General features: G+C 39.3%; 1 non-coding gene across 1 annotated transcript; it reads right to left on the reverse strand.

The window, feature by feature from the left end:
- Positions 1–8116: 8116 nt before the first annotated feature.
- trnan-guu (transfer RNA asparagine (anticodon GUU)) lies at positions 8117–8188 on the reverse strand. The gene has a single exon. It is a non-coding gene; the product is annotated as a tRNA-Asn (tRNA).
- Positions 8189–12732: the final 4544 nt, after the last annotated feature.

Consider the following 12732-nt stretch of genomic DNA (forward strand, 5'->3'; position numbering starts at 1 on the left):
GGGCACTCGTAGTCCGTTGGTCTGTCGTAGAAAGACTTACAGTACAGTAAACGTCTTTACTGTGCCCGTTGTAGATATTGAATTTTACCACTGAAGGGAAATCTTAATAGCTGAGCATAAAAAGAATAGGAGCTCAGTCAATTCTTATGGAATGTGTTTTCTTTCTTCTTTTTTTCAGCATGGAATAAACCTGTTACTTGATTCATATGGATGCCTGGTTCCGCCGGGGATTCAAAACATTTTTTATTTTATTTTTTTAATCGGGTATCAAAGGGAATAGGCAGTATAACCCTGTTCATGCACAAACTGTGGCATGTTACATTGATTTGGGTGTCTCCTCTTGCCAGAGAGCTCTAAATTGCATTTTGAGCGCGGTTTTTGACTTTTTTTAAAATTGCGTTTTGGGCACGGACAGCACATACAATGGTTAATGAACTGTGCCATGAAATTTAAAATAGTATTCTTTAGGTGTGAGGGTAGGAGTGGACCGCAGCAGGCTTAATCAGCAAACCAGGAAAACAAAGAACAGGACAGGTGAGACGTGTATCCAGAAAGCGAGTGATCAGAAAAAGGAAATGGTGTTACGCCCAGGTTTTCGACCCAATTGTTTTAACTTGCTAATGCATCAGACACATTTCCTGGTGTATTGTGTTTTAAATAAAATAGGAGTGTCTTTCCCTGGCATTAGCTCATCGGTATAGTGTAAGTTTTATCTGTACCATATCATACAGTATATAGGTACAGAATTCAAGCTGCACCACTGTATCGCTCTGGTAAGGAGATAGACAATGACCAAAATCACGAAGACTCTCTCACACCAAATAATGAAGATGAAGAGAAACGGGAAGTCAACACGGGACATTGTACAGCAGTTGGCTTTGATGGACATCTTCGTTTCTGAAAGCACAGTGAGACGGCATTATAAAGGGGAGAGGAGGCAAAGAGAATCTAAACCGAGGACGATTCAAAGGTAAATAAATTTCTAAAAATTCCTTTCTTGCATGTAAATACAACTACGCACATTATTTTTAAAACTAACTGTTGATCTCTTTTTTTTCAAGTCCTATTGTGCGAGCTATCGACAAACTGACTGATGAAAATGATGAGCTACCGGCGATGCAAGTCCAAAGACGGCTCTGGGCTGACTTTGGTGCGACCATTAGCCCGACATCGATAAGAAGAGTACGCAGGAGGCTTGGATGGAGATACAGAAAAACCAACACATGCCCCATGATAAGACTAAAAAACAAAGAGGAAAGACTCAAGCAAGCGCTCCAATGGATTGAACAGGGGGAGGCATTTCAGGATGTACTTTTTACCGACGAAACAACAGTGGCTCTGGAACAGTTTTCAACAATGGCATTTTGCAAAAAGGGGAGACATGTGGACAAGCCAAAGCCCAAACATCCACTGAAGGTTCATGTCTGGGGGGGTATATCTAGAAGAGGCCCGGGACCACTTCTTATTTTCGAAGGAATTATGGACCGTGTATTCTTCGAGGAAGTCGTGGTCACACACCATGCCGCCCCATATATCAGGGAGCAGTTTGGATCAAGGCACCGTCTCTTTCAAGACAACGAACCGAAACACACAGCAGCAAGGGCGAGGCTTATAGCAGAAGGAGTGAACTGGGTGAAAACTCCAGCCGAATCACCAGATCTAAATCCGATAGAGATGGTTTGGCATTCGTTGAAAGACTACGCTCGGAAAACTGCTAAGCCCGTCACAAAGCAGGAACTGATCGATGCGATCTATAAATTCTGTGAGGAAGAACTGACTGAACAAAATTGTAACAATTTTATTAACAGGCTGTTTCGTGTTCTTCCTAGGATTGTTGACCAGGGCGGAGGACATTCGGGAATGTAAGTCTGAGAGAGAGTCTCACATTTGTGGACAGTCTGTCCACAAACAAAACATGTAAAAAAAATGTAAAAAAAACAATTACTTTTGTCAATGAAAACCGGTGTGTGTGTGTCTCTCTCTGCTGGATGTCCCTCTCACTCTCTGCTGAATGAATAAAAGCATTTTATTAAAAACGCATTTGCGTTTGTCTGGTATTTACTTTGGTCCCTTTTAACTGTTTTTTCATCTACTTTATTGCTTTGAGATGCCACTTTTAAAGGTGAAATGTTAAATAAAGCTTATTATTGTTATAGAGAAACATGATCAGATTTTTCCTGGTTCAGAAAAAAGACGATTAAAATCTGTAATCTTTGCACTTGTATGTCATCGGAAAATACAATCAGTTTCTGCTTTGTGTAAGGATGGTGTGGTGAGAAGGTGAGAAAGTGGTGAGAAAGCTGTGCTCCTCAAAGCGCTTTACAGGATAAAAACAATAACAACAATAGTGGCTGGGCAAACGATTTTTTTTATCGAAATACAAAATGAGATACTGTATAATGATGTGCATGAACAAAGTTATACTGCAATTTTTCTTAGATACGCGATTAAAAAAAAATATTTTTTTTAATCCCCGGTGGAACACATTCCATAAGAATCAGCACTTTACAACCCTTACTGCGTGCGACTGGAAAAGAATTTGTGATCGGATCAACGAAATGCTTCGTAGAAGGAGGAGCTCTTTTCCTCTAGTCTAACCACAAACAAAACATTCCTGTTAGACAAAAGGAATTGAAAAAAAAACAATTTTGTCAATGGAAACCGGTGTGTGTGTCTCTCTCTGCTGAATGAATAAAAGCATTTTATTAAAAACGCGTTTGCCTGGTATTTACTTTGGTCCCTTTTAACTGTTTTTCGATCTACTGTATTGCTTTGAGATGCCACTTTTAAAAGTGATATGTAAAATAAAGTTTTTTATTATTGTTATAGAGAAACATGATCAGATTTTCCCTGGTTCAGAAAAAAAGATCTAAAGTGCTACACATAACTTTCTTAATTCGATGTATTTAAAGCAGTAAACTACTGTAGGTGTAACATAACATTCAGACATACAATCGAGAATAGTTTTGTGGTGTTTGTTTAGATGAAACGTATAACGTAACAAAATTAAAGACGATTAAAATCTGTAATCTTTCCACTTGTACTGTATGTCATCGGAAAGTTTCTGCTTTGTGTAAGGATGGTATCAAAAAGCAATCTTAAGTGGTGAGAAAGCTGTGCTCAATGTATTTAAGGGACTTAAAAGTAAAAGGAGATGCTTCATATTGCTTGACTAATTTTAAAAACTAAGTTTTAAATGCAGACGCTCCCTCAGTGCCGCGCCGGGTGTAAATATCAAAATATACATTCCTCCCAGGCAGAGGCCGAAGAGCGCCCGGCTGGGGTGCGTGGGGAAGAGCATTACAGGAATGAAAGGCGGGGTATAGGAAGGCGTTCAGTCTGGGCAGGTATAGATTACACTTTTCTAAAACGTACTTGAAAAATAAAAATGATTACAATCTAATCCTTCCACGTTTGATCCCAAAATCCCAAGAGATATAAATCTAAACGGGTAGAAAGTTATGCTGAAAGTTTATTAAGATACTTAGAAGACAAAGATACTGTATCAATTTATGTTGCATTAGCCTGATTATGATAAAAAAAACACATAATTAAACACACGTTTGCGATTTAAATCAATATAAATGTTTATATTGTAACGCATACTGTCCAGCCTCCATTTCTCTATAAAAATTTACTCTATTACACACACACACAATAGAACCAGGAAGCAGAAGCAGGGACCGTTGTCAGAAGGCAAGAAGGTGACTATTCATTGTTATCAAAAATGACTTAGAATCGATCATGTTGTGATATTTTGAAATAAAAAAAGTCAATTGACTGTCCATACTATCGCTATTCTATTTTTTCGAAGAAATGTTTCTTAAGAGAAAAGTCCAGCACCAGCTGGATTTGAACACACAACCCGTGAGTTGGTAATCGGGCACATAGACCAGTAGGCTACAAGGGAAGTCACATGAAGAGAGAGGCGAAACAGCCCTACACAGCCCTGTCGCAGTACACGAATATAATCATATCGTTATTCAATTTTTTAGATACGTGATTCCATATTATATTAGCAGAAAAGCTTAAAACTACCACTTTTTCACATGCTATTTCACATGCTAGTTAAATACTTGGATGCTTAAAATTGTTAGGGAGAAATGGAATACCAGTGTGTATTTTTCCTTTAAAGTACCGATTCCTGGAATCTGACTGGCTGACACCCTTCTGAAGTGATTCCATAAAATCAGGTATACGGAAAAGAAAGCGTTGATACATACAAGTATCTTTTAATACAGTCTTTGCTGTGCTCTTGAGGATCCTTGTGATATTTTGAGCTCTAGTTGAATGATAGGTGTCGCATTTTAAATAATTTTCATAGTTAGAAATTATGAAACGCCCTGTTAAAAGCAAGGGAGTTTTTATGCTTGTTGAAGTAAAACAAAATGCCTGACAAAGTATGGCTTGGACAGATTGCAAGTGCTTGTACAAATGTGCTAAAGAAATTATACTTTGAGCATACAGCTTGTCCAAAGTCATTCATTATTAATACTATTAGTAACATCTTCGGTAAAGGCTTTGATGCATAAATATTTCTGATAAAGGTAGGTTGTGTACTTTTGTCCAACTGAGCAATCTTGCTTTAATAAAATATACCAACATTTTAATGACTGATGATTAACATACTGTAATACACAGTTCAAAATTAAAAGCTCAAATGCTGTACATGAGAGGTTAAGCTCCCCCCGGCGGTTTTACAAGGTGACGCGGATAGTTTCCAGCATGGCATCAAATGACGCGATTAACCACGTGATACTGCGTGACACCGCGACACGCCCACCGGGGTATGCTGCGGAATACCCCACCCATTTTGAATGGCTGCATCTGTACTCTTTACTTTACCGCACGTATGGAGTTTGGGTCTGATCGAGCTCGTTACTCGTCACTCACGCAATCTACTACTTTCATCCAATACAGCCCTTTATTTGGCTATAAACTCCACCTGTTACCCCTCACACTCAATGTTTCAGAAAAAGGGTTTTAATTTAAGCTCTGCCCAGCAGTGTTTGAGCAGACAGAAGAAATAGAAGCGCCATTCGCGCCAGTTTAGCATAGTAACCACTAACTCCAATAATCCACTTATAAGAATAAGAATAAGAATAAGAATAAGAATAAGAATAAGAATAAGAATAAGAATAAGAATAAGATCCCAGCTTCTGCATAAAAAAAAAACTATTGATATAGTGCATCCCCAACACTGGCTGGAGACGCTGTGTGTGTCCGGGCTCAGCGGTTATATAGGACAGGACTCGGCGAGCTGCAGGTGAAACTCATTGCTCTGCGCTCCCCGTGCGGAATGCGCGTCTCCTCCCTCCAGACTCGTCACACCGCCTTCTACAGCGGGAAAAAAAAAACTCCCCTTTACTGTCTTCATACATCCCTCTTAAATCCCAGGAACACAGAAACTCCGGGGCGTTTCTGTGAGTCAGTACTGGGTTTCTCTGTTCGAGATTACAAGCGGAAACAATTAAAGCGTTGAAAGCAGGAAGTTATTTCTGCTCGTAGGCATAAACGTGTAAAAATACATTTTCTGATTCCTAAAACCTAATAAAATCCATGTAAGTCTCCCTTTTGTTCCCAATGCACAACTATTATACCTTGCGAAACATCCAAGACAACTATAATAGAGGCTCATATTTTAATAAAATTTGCTTTAAAAGAAAACCAAAATTTGTATGAAATCATCCCTCAATATTGACGTTCAGTTGAAGGATTTGAAGAAGCAACAGCGATAGGTGAGTACATTGATTTTGGACCCATGTTTGCATCTGAATAATCTTTCCTCCTGGAAAGAATTAAAAACAGGTCTGTTTTGAGTCTCATGATGATTCTCTTCTGGATCTGAAAAAAAAAACAGTGCAAATTTGTTTCCGATGTATTTTTCAATTTTATCAGATTTTTTCAGGTGAATGCAGTCGATACGTTCAAGTTTTTATATGATGACAGGACCTACACTTAGGGCTCAGTACTGATAACACTGCTGATATTGATGGAGTAGAAATAAGTGATGTATTGGCAGCTTAATCTGAGGCGAGAAGTCCTAGAACACCAACAAAAATGTTAGGATTCAGAGGAAGAAATATTTTTCTACCTCACCCAATCCTGCTGCATTAACGAGGCTGAAGTTGGCTGCTTATTCGCCAGCTTCTTATTCGCGTTTTTCGTTCCACCTTAAGTGCTGCTGCTGTGATGTTATGCCGCCTTTCGCCTGTAGATGGCTCTCTATAGTCATTTTTAAAAATACTAATCCGAGTTGATTACTGCACATATCCTCAGTAAAGGGGAATATGTAAGTAATGATTATCCAAATTGCATTTTTGTATGAAACACATTTCAGAAAATCGAAAACCAATTTTCAAAACTCACAATAACACAAACTGGCATGTTAGACAACAAGTAAATAAGACAAAGGCAAAACGTGAATTCTCAAAGTCTCAAAATCTTGCATTTTGCAAGAAATGTTATTATAGCAGTTTACAATGGGACATTTAGAACATAGCATATGAGAATATATGGTTAACGGAGGATGAGCAAAGGGTGATGACACTTTCTGCTTATTGCTATGACCCTCCCTCCTGATTATAAAATTGTCTCACAATTCTGCCACTGAGGTGTGAGACACAATGTAACAGACTCTCAAAATCCTGAACTTCAGGAAATGTTGCTGTACCATTTTTAAAATATGACCCTCTGAATGTGGCATGAGAGAATTTATAGGGAAAAGCTAATTGCTCTTTCTGTTGTATTGCGATGGCCCCTGTTTAGAAAAAAACATCTCAGAATTGTGACACAAAGGTGTGAGACACAAGGTAACAAATTATGAAAATCATGAAGTATAAGAAAATTTACTGTACCATTTTTTTAATATGACCCTCTAAACATGGCATGTGAGGATTTATAGTCGACAAAATAGCACCCCTTCTGCTGAATTACTTTTTCCCTCCTTCCTCATTACCAAAACATCTTAGTATTCTGACACTAAGGTAAGAGAGACAAAATCACTCATCACGAACATTTGTAATTACAAAACTTCACTGTTGCATTTCTGCGTTGTGACATTCTGAACATGGCATGTTAAAGTATATAGAAAACCTAGATCAGAACAGGTTAAATGTAATTCATAGTGATTTATATTTTTTTAATTCTTTCTAAATGAAAAAATATGTTTTTCAGTGATTATGACACTTCGGTATTACATAAATATGCTTCAATGCCAAAATAAATAATAATGGAAAAAATACCCACAGTGGACATTCATAGTTGTGATTATAGGAAAGTTATATATCAGGTGAGTAGCTGTGTCAGCATGCGTAGGCTGCAAAGGAACAGCCTACGCATGCTGAAAAAAGGATTATTCCATGCTGAAAAGAGAAGAAAGGAAACATTACCTGTTGGCCGTAGAGCCTTCTTCAGGTGTGAGAAAGACAGGGCAGTAAGCAAAGATAATTTTCTTTATCTTTGCTTACTGCAGTTTATCTTTGATGACAATATCAAAGACGTTAGGAAGTTTTACGGCTAACAGGTAACAGCTCCACATCAACTTCCTTTTATAACTAACCTCATCAGATCCCTCAACTCCCAACTCTTCCAATTTCTCACTTCAGAGAAGGATAAAAAACTCAATCATCCTCTACAGAGAAAAACCATCAACATCCCTACCACCTCCACCAATCCTAACCTCGTTTTTACTATACCCTCTGACCTTTCCCTTTCACCCCTTTGCATCCTCAGCTAACATATTTTAAAATTACAATAGACTGTATAGTATTTATGTTTAAACTTAAGATAAATATGTCAAAATATCAAAATCCTTTTGACATATTTATGCACAGTGCCATCGTAACAGTGCTTGTCAAGTTCTCAAACAAACCTGCATTGTATTTTTAAAATATTTCAGCAGAGGATTCAACTGGAATATAAATGAAGATTCGACGATAATATTTTTTGGGTGAATATGGTTTTCTGGGGAGTTGCAATGTTGGGCATTATTGGACATTTCCCGGTGACCCTGACACGTGTTAAACACTCGCATTTCCTGCAAATATTAAAATGGTTATGGTTTCGCTGAGATATCCAATTGACTGAAGACAACGTTTACATCGCAAAAGAACCCCGTCCCCGGGTGGACTCGAACCACCAACCTTTCGGTTAACAGCCAAACGCGCTAACCGATTGCGCCACAGACAATGACTGGTAGGGTATTTTCTCGAATCACAAGTTTTCGGTTAAAAAAAAATCTCTTACCGTTTATTTTGCCAGACGGTAATATTTCTTCTGCACTGATAACCAAGAATTGAATTTCATTTTTCGCAAGCTGTGTGAATTTAATCAAAAACAAGTTTTCCAGAAAGGAAATGAACACATGCATTTAACGAAATCAAGCCCTTTGTGATTGCCCGAAATGATACGTTCTGTACTACAAGATAAGAAGAAAGGCACGGCTGGGATTTGAATCTCGGTTCTTTCGGTTAATAGAGAAGTGCTTTAACCAACTAGGCTACGGTGACAGGGCACCCATCACCTTTTACAGCCACTTGGACACACCGCTCTGAGACATCTGCGTTCAGTAAGCGCTGAACCTGCGCTCAGAGCAAATTGCCTCTTTTACATACAGTGCCTTGCGAAAGTATTCGGCCCCCTTGAACTTTTCAACCTTTTGCCACATTTCAGGCTTCAAACATAAAGATATAAATTTTTTATTTTATGTGAAGAATCACCAACAAGTGGGACACAATTGTGAAGTGGAACGAAATCTATTGGAGTTTTGAAACTTTTTTAACTAATAAAAAAATGAAAAGTGGGGCGTGCAAAATTATTCGGCCCCCTTCCGTTAATACTTTGTAGAGCCACCTTTTGCTGCGATTACAGCTGCAAGTCGCTTGGGGTATGTCTCTATCAGTTTTGCACATCGAGAGACTGAAATTCTTGCCCATTCTTCCTTGCAAAACAGCTCGAGCTCAGTGAGGTTGGATGGAGAGCGTTTGTGAACAGCAGTTTTCAGCTCTTTCCACAGATTCTCGATTGGATTCAGGTCTGGACTTTGACTTGGCCATTCAAACACCTGGATACGTTTATTTGTGAACCATTCCTTTGTAGATTTTGCTGTATGTTTGGGATCATTGTCTTGTTGGAAGATAAATCTCCGTCCCAGTTTCAGGTCTTTTGCAGACTCCAACAGGTTTTCATCCAGAATGGTCCTGTATTTGGCTGCATCCATCTTCCCCTCAATTTTAACCATCTTCCCTGTCCCTGCTGAAGAAAAGCAGGCCCAAACCATGATGCTGCCACCACCATGTTTGACAGTGGGGATGGTGTGTTGAGGGTGATGAGCTGTGTTGCTTTTACGCCAAACATATCGTTTTGCATTGTGGCCAAAAAGTTCAATTTTGGTTTCATCTGACCAGAGCACCTTCTTCCACATGTTTGGGGTGTCTCCCAGGTGGCTTGTGGCAAACTTTAGACGAGACTTTTTATGGATATCTTTGAGAAATGGCTTTCTTCTTGCCACTCTTCCATAAAGGCCAGATTTGTGCAGTGTAAGACTGATTGTTGTCCTATGGACAGACTCTCCCACCTCAGCTGTAGTTCTCTGCAGTTCATCCAGAGTGATCATGGGCCTCTTGGCTGCATCTCTGATCAGTCTTCTCCTTGTCTGAGCTGAAAGTTTAGAGGGACGGCCAGGTCTTGGTAGATTTGCAGTGGTCTGATACTCCTTCCATTTCAAGATGATCGCTTGCACAGTGCTCCTTGGGATGTTTGAAGCTTGGGAAATCTTTTTGTATCCAAATCCGGCTTTAAACTTCTCCACAACAGTATTACGGACCTGCCTGGTGTGTTCCTTGGTCTTCATGATGCTCTCTGCGCTTTCAACAGAACCTTGAGACTATCACAGAGCAGGTGCATTTATACAGAGACTTGATTACACACAGGTGGATTCTATTTATCACCATCAGTCATTTAGGACAACATTGGATCATTCAGAGATCCTCGCTGAACTTCTGGAGTGAGTTTGCTGCACTGAAAGTAAAGGGGCCGAATAATTTTGCACGCCCCACTTTTCATTTTTTTATTAGTTAAAAAAGTTTCAAAAATCCAATAGATTTCGTTCCACTTCACAATTGTGTCCCACTTGTTGGTGATTCTTCACATAAAATAAAAAATTTATATCTTTATGTTTGAAGCCTGAAATGTGGCAAAAGGTTGAAAAGTTCAAGGGGGCCGAATACTTTCGCAAGGCACTGTAGCAGCCCCGACACTGAGAAACGAAGAGAACTGGCTTTTATCTGGCATTTTCATGTCCAATGCGTTTGATATCTCCCAAGGGCGACAGAGTTCTTTTGCGACACTATTTCTTCTTCTTTTTTATTTCTGCACGCTTTGATAAAAAACGAGAAATCGTGCAAGGGAAAAATGTCTTTTTTTTCATAGAGAAAACGTGCACCAGGAAATGTTGTGTTGAGAAGAAATGATTTAACATGATACGTGACCTAATTTATCGGAGCAATTGCTCAACCAGCAAGGTCTGGAGAGGTTGGAGAGTCTGGTGGATGTGATAATTATACGGTGTTGTGGAAGAAAACAGTCTTTCTTTGAATCCTCAGTCAATCGGAATTTCAGTGCAAAACATAAACCCCTTGTCTGATTTAAATATATTATATTTTAAAACTCATAAAAAATCAGAAAACACGTTTCTCACTTTGAAATTTTAGACGGAGCGGTGCATTACTAGTAGCGGCGCTGAGCACACTATGGGGAAATTCAGGTCATGTGAAATGCCAGCGGTTTACTAAACAACGCGTCTCATTTCGGATCATAAGATTGTAGGTTCGACTTCTACCTGGCTCGTGTAAATTTTATTCAAGCTCCTCAGTAATAGATGTATATTATGTAATGAACCGCACCTGAAAGCAAACGTTGGGTCTGTTTCCTTTGTTTTCCAGCATGAAATAGCAAATCGTTACAAAAAGCACCTGCTAATGTCCAATAGCCGGTTATTTATTTTTCAAATTACATTTTCAGGCTTCAGACACTTTTTAATAAAACAAAAGTGTCCGGAAACTCATTAACTTTCATGTTTGCTTGAACCTGTATTAAAAAAAAGTTATCTGAAACATCCGTGATTCCATTATCTGATGTAAAGTTGGACGTGATGTTAAGCAGATGTGATCTGTGCCTTTTCTCTTAAAAAAAAAACAAAGTTCTTTTTTTCCTCTTCACTCCAATGCTGGAGACTGTAAGCCTGTGTGAGCTCCACACTGCGTGTCCTGTACTGCTCTATTTTGTTTAGATTATCTATGTGGTGTACAGATAGAACTCAACTGCATGGTGTGAATTCCGTGTTCAGGACCAGCAGAACCTGAAAAGGTAACAGCTGACCTCGACGTGATTTGAACACGCAGCCTTCTGATCTGGAGTCAGACACGCTACTGTTGCGCCAACTAAGTTACGGTGACAGGATGACCATCACCTTTTACGGCTTTTATTCTTCCTGCGCAGCTCTTGTGCAGGTGTTGTTCTCAATTACAGATCCAGGAACACTGATTGTTTTTTCTATTTTTTTAAATTAAGTACCCCATGGTGCAACGGTAGCACGTCTGACTCTAAATCCCCAAGTTCATTTTCAATGTATATCGGAGTCAACTGATACTGATCAGGTTCTGCTGCTACTGAACCCGCAGTCAAGCCTTTCACCTTAAAGTTCAATTCCCCAAGCCTTTTGACCTTATATGTCCATCCCTTCTCGTCAAAACTCGTATTTTCACAGGGTACCCTTCAGAAATCACAGTATAGAATGAAAAAACTCCAGTAGATCTCGGCCGCTGTTGGTGATTTTCCTTTTAAAATAAATGAATCTCTGGAAATTTTACGGAGTGTATCACTTTCACTGAGACCGAGAAGTGTTAAGCTGTACATGCGTCTTTGTGGTTCGGTTGTTAACCAAAAGGGTGGTGGTTTGAGCCCTTCCAGGGACGCTATGAGCCTTTTAATGTACACACCCTCCTCACTTTATTTCTCCACGGCCGGTCTTGTACCGCTAACAAATACAGAGCCCGTAGGAGGCAGTAAGCTCGCATATATAGCTTACTGTGTATATAATGAAGAAGCAGAGGTTAGTTTCTCATCTGCGCGTTACAGAGCCTTACGCAACTCGTAGTGTACCAACAGCTAGGGTTTGATCCCTGCACGGGCTATTAGTTGAAAGGCCATTGTAAATGACGTATAAGAGATTTATAGATAGATACCCTTTTGATCCCGTGAGGGAAAATAATAAAGCTTATCCAGCTGGCTTTTATGTTTCACACTAAATTGCGATCTTGAAACCAAAATGAAATTGACATTTGTACTGTATGTTTTTTTTTTAATTACAAAGCAAACAGAGTATTCCCTTAATTCAAAGATCAGATATTGGCCAAAACAAGACAATCAGACGTGGGCTGAGTTCGGAACAGGAGCCTCTGCTTCGTCGTTTATTGAGCTTTTGATCAATGTCTGAGTGAAAAAGATTCGCTATTTTAACTCTTTGATTAAAGTACACAAAAAGCACCTTCCTTCGAGGCGGAATCGAACCAGCGACCTAAGGATCCCCTCTTGACTCTAGTACAGTCCTCCGCTCTACCAACTGAGCAATCGAAGACATGTTAAGCAATGCTCCCTGGCACATACTGCCCAATGTAGTGAAATGTTCCAGGTGATTTAAATCCCAGTTCGACATCAAGTTTCCAACTCGTT

Source organism: Lepisosteus platostomus, chromosome 5, assembly GCF_059453375.1.
Source record: "Lepisosteus platostomus isolate fLepPlt1 chromosome 5, fLepPlt1.hap1, whole genome shotgun sequence".
Lineage (NCBI taxonomy): Eukaryota > Metazoa > Chordata > Actinopteri > Semionotiformes > Lepisosteidae > Lepisosteus > Lepisosteus platostomus.